General features: G+C 45.4%; 1 non-coding gene across 1 annotated transcript; it reads left to right on the forward strand.

Moving 5' to 3' along the window:
- The first annotated feature begins 1056 nt into the window (after window positions 1-1056).
- LOC124514077 (U6 spliceosomal RNA) lies at window positions 1057-1163 on the forward strand. Its single transcript, XR_006962574.1, has one exon. It is a non-coding gene; the product is annotated as a U6 spliceosomal RNA (small nuclear RNA).
- Window positions 1164-4161: the final 2998 nt, after the last annotated feature.

The following is a 4161-nucleotide window of genomic DNA, read 5'->3' on the forward strand; positions in this document are numbered from 1 at the left end:
CCTTAGGCTCTCAGACTTTTTTTCTTCTGTGATGGAAAAGTTATTTTACCCTGCTAACCAACTCTGCTCTTTCTTCATACTTTCACCCCCCTTGCCAAGTACAGTGATGGAAGGGTCTGGAGGAGCTCCAGGTTACGCAGAGCAATGTTTTAAAGCCATGGAACTAAATACTTTTAAAGCCTGGCCCAGGAAGGCACAAGCCCTGGTTGTCAGGGCATTGAGGGAGCATCTAACTGAAAGGCTGTGAGGAGCAAACCAGAAGGCCATTTCTGCTCTTGAGAGCAGAAGCACAAGCTAATGGTGGGGAGAAGCTGAGAGAAACCAGGTAAACCCAGACAAACCTCAGGGAAGACGGTACCAAGACAGAACTAGCTCTGAGAAAACAGGAATGTCAGCAGTAGCTGGGTTTGTCAGCTGCTATCTTTACTTTTGGCGCCTCCTCTGTTTCCAGCACCCCTGATTGAGCGTCCATTCAGATGCTGAGTTTGTTCTCCGACTGTCTACTCACCTCACCAGAAAGAGTAACTTATAACATCTCTAAGCACTGGGTTGCACACTGAGTTTACCAAAATTTGAGGGTTCTGAAGTGATGCTCTGGGGGCTGCTGTGGAACATGAGTGGGCAAGTGGGCTTTGGGGTCCCCAGTTTTGCTAAACAGATAAATTACATTTTTATCTGTTATACATACTGCCTGCTATGAAAAGGTCCCGTTTCTTAAAAAAATACAAAAAACAGAAAACTGTCACCTTAAGGTGTTACTCCTTCCGGGAGAGAATAGAGTCAAACAGACTCACAAGTTAGGGTCCAGGATGAGGCAGCCTGCATACAATTTCCAGTTTCATCACAGCAGTGGCCTTGGGCCAATGAGTGAGAATTCTCTGAATTCGAGACTTCAGTAATTTTCAACCTACAGGAAACTCTCAATTCCCTCATAAGGTTGCCATGAGGATTAGATGCAGTGATAGTACACGAAGGGCTTTGTACGATGCCTGTCATGTAAAAAGGACAGGATAAATGTTAGCTATCATTAGCTAGAGCCTTGCTACTCAAAGTGTGGTCCCCTGCTAGCTCTGGCGGCACATGTACTAAACTTGATACAGAGAAGATTAGCATGACCCCTGCACAAGGATGACATGGAAATTTGCGGAGTGTTCCATATTTAAAAAGAAAAAGCGAAGTGTGGTCCGTAGAGCAACAACACCAGCATCCCCTGGGAGCATGTTAAAAATACAGGATCTCCGGCCCCACTACTGACCTACAGCATCACAGTCTGTACCTTAAGGAGATCCACGGGTGATTCATCAGCATATTACAGCTGGAGAAACGCTGGTTTAGAAGACACTGAAGGCCAGAGGCATAGATCTTTAATAGTGGTATTCTAGGAGCTTTCTAGGGGGCATTGGACATTTTTTCCTGGTACCCTTCGAATCACACCTCGTAGACTGTTGCTTTCTCCACCAAGATTTTGAGTTTGTAAGTGAAGTGCCTAACTAGTGCCTCTGGAAAACCTGCTCAGCTTTCAAGGCACAGCTCAAGCATTGCCTCCTCAGCGCAGCCTTTCCTCACCCACCTATCCCACCACCCACAACCTCCTGGAACCGAACGCTTCTCTCTTTGTCCTCTTCTTGACTCTGAACTGACTTCTATATCATGGTGCCAAAACACATACAGCAGAGTTGGAATGTATACCCGGCAACTCAGATGTGCAAAAATGTTCTCTAGAACTGAACTAAACTACCCCCAGGAGCTTCCCATCCTGCTGGGTAAGGGATTGGAAGTACAGACACACAATTCATTGTGTCAGTTGAAAGACTCTGCCTCTGGATAAAATGCTGAGTCTTGCATATTTTAACCTCATTTTTCCTCCTCTTACAAAACACGGTGTCTGGAAGCAGTGGGGTTGAGGAGAATAGAGCCTTGGATCCATGCTATTTTCTGCTATGGAGTGGCTGGTCTGGAACAGTCCCTATTCCCCTGTGCTAATGTCTGCTGACGTGCAGTGGGTCCCTTCTGGTCTTTTAGGGACTTCATTGGTTGCACCTATTGTTAAATCCATAGCCCTGGCGATTTGTTTCTGGTTCCAAAGCCCCCTGATTTTGTAACTTCTTCATTCCAAACATAGACATCCGGTGGCCCACTCGTCCTCTCTACTCCTTCGCATTTTGGATGTTCCACGTGCCACGTGCAGGCTATGAAGAAACACAAGTGTTACATCAGGCTCGTGAACTTAGAGACCTCCCTCCCCTGTTGCTGTCCTACCATTTGGACGCCAGATTGCTCCAGCACCAAGGTAAATGCAGGTCTCCTCCAAGGGGGATTCACAGCTTCCTAGTTTGTCCCTCACTGCTTTGGTGGTTTCCTGCAGGCCCCTCTGATAGCTGTCCGCCTGCTCCTCTCCTTCTCTACTTTCTTTTACAGTCCACATCTCTTCATTCCCAGGCAGGTGGAACCTCCTTCTGCACCCCCCGCTGAGTTCTCTTTACTCATGGCTTATAGTCAAACCCCATGCGTCGCTTTGACTACATACATGGAGCCGCTGGTATTTGAAAATTCTCTTCTTCCCTGATGAAACGTCACTCTTAAGACTATTATCTGATAGAGGTTCTTAACCATTTTGTGACATGGTGACCTCCTTTGGCAGTATGGTGGTCCCCTATGGATCCCTTCCTAGAATCATATGCTTCAATGGAAAAAATAAGGTACACAGGATTACAAAGGAAGCCAACGATATTGAAATTCAGTTATCAAAATATTTTTTTAAAATTGTGACAGACTAGTACCTGTGCTTCTTTGTTAATGGCGTAAATGATAAGCTCTAGTGGCAGGTCAAGTAACCACCATAATTTCAAACTAATGATGAGGGTAAATAATATTTTGAGAGAACTACAGCATTATTAACGTGGTATGAAAGTGTCTGTGATATCTACCGCCGACACAGTCACAGGTATGGCTAATATTGCTACCCTTTGTTGCCTATGTTAACAATGAAAGTAAAAGCAAATTTTTGGTGAAAGATTAGTAGAAATTCAGATGCACTTTGTCCTTTGTGTACTTTGTTTAGCTGGGGAGTCTCATGTTAAAAAAAAAAACAACTTGTGTGTAGACTAAAAATCCAAAACCTAGTCTGACAGTCAGAGCTAAATAATGATATCCACTCTCACTGTTACACTACTTTATTGCCACTGATTTGTTTTCATCTCTCCTTCTCTAAAACTATAAGTCCTGTGACAGCAGGGAACTGGGTTTTAGTCATTGTTGTCTCTTAGGAGCTAACCTGACACATGGCAGGAGATCCCTATCTAACAAATGAAGGAGCAAACCAACCAGCTTTGCTGGCAAATCTGAAGAACTAGCAGCCTGGATACCCATTCATCATTCACCATTCAGTTTCTCTTCACCATCGGAGACGTGGTCACGCATTTCATCTCTGGTCCGTTCCAACATCCAGCTCTGAATCCACCTTCCCACCAATGCACATGCACAGGCACATGCACACATCACAGGACAATGAGTCACTTAGCCAACAGCCGCTGCCACGAGACACTGGTACCTCCTATTCATTCAGTATATGATTATGATACTCCTACTATGCTCCAGGCACACAACACAGAGCTGGGAATACAGAGGCAAGTAAGCCAGACACAGTCCACACTCCTCTGCTATGGAGCTTACAGTCAAGGGCAGTGACCTTTGAATTGTGTTCTGCACCCTCTTGGGTTCATGGATAGTCCCCAGAGCCTGATATAGGGAGACAAAGCTCTCAGAGGTCTAGGTCCCCTTCTCTACTCTATCCAGAGTCGCTACCCTTTTTGTCTACTTTATATATTGGGGTTCACTTTTAGCAACAGTTTCAGAGCTAAGAAATAGTTGAAAACCACTGCCCTGGTAGATCAAAGTTCCTTGCATCCTTAAAGTCTTCAGGGAAGGAGATTCTAAAGGGCAAGTCCCTGTCCCCTTGAATCAACACCTTTCTGCCTTTGATAAAGGTAGAGAAAGGGGCTAAAAGGAGAGCAGCTGTGTGGCCTCTGTCCCTAGTTGTGGGCCCCAGCCACAACACCTACAGGAGATGTAGATTTTGTAGAGAATGGAATTTCTGGAGTGCTCATGCCACAGATGCCAAGCTGATGCCTTCTCCCTGGCACCCCACTTCCCTTCTTTGCC

This window comes from Lynx rufus, unplaced genomic scaffold (assembly GCF_022079265.1).
Source record: "Lynx rufus isolate CCGP_SWC_20201006 ecotype Redwood Valley unplaced genomic scaffold, mLynRuf1.p SCAF_19, whole genome shotgun sequence".
NCBI classification, from domain to species: domain Eukaryota; kingdom Metazoa; phylum Chordata; class Mammalia; order Carnivora; family Felidae; genus Lynx; species Lynx rufus.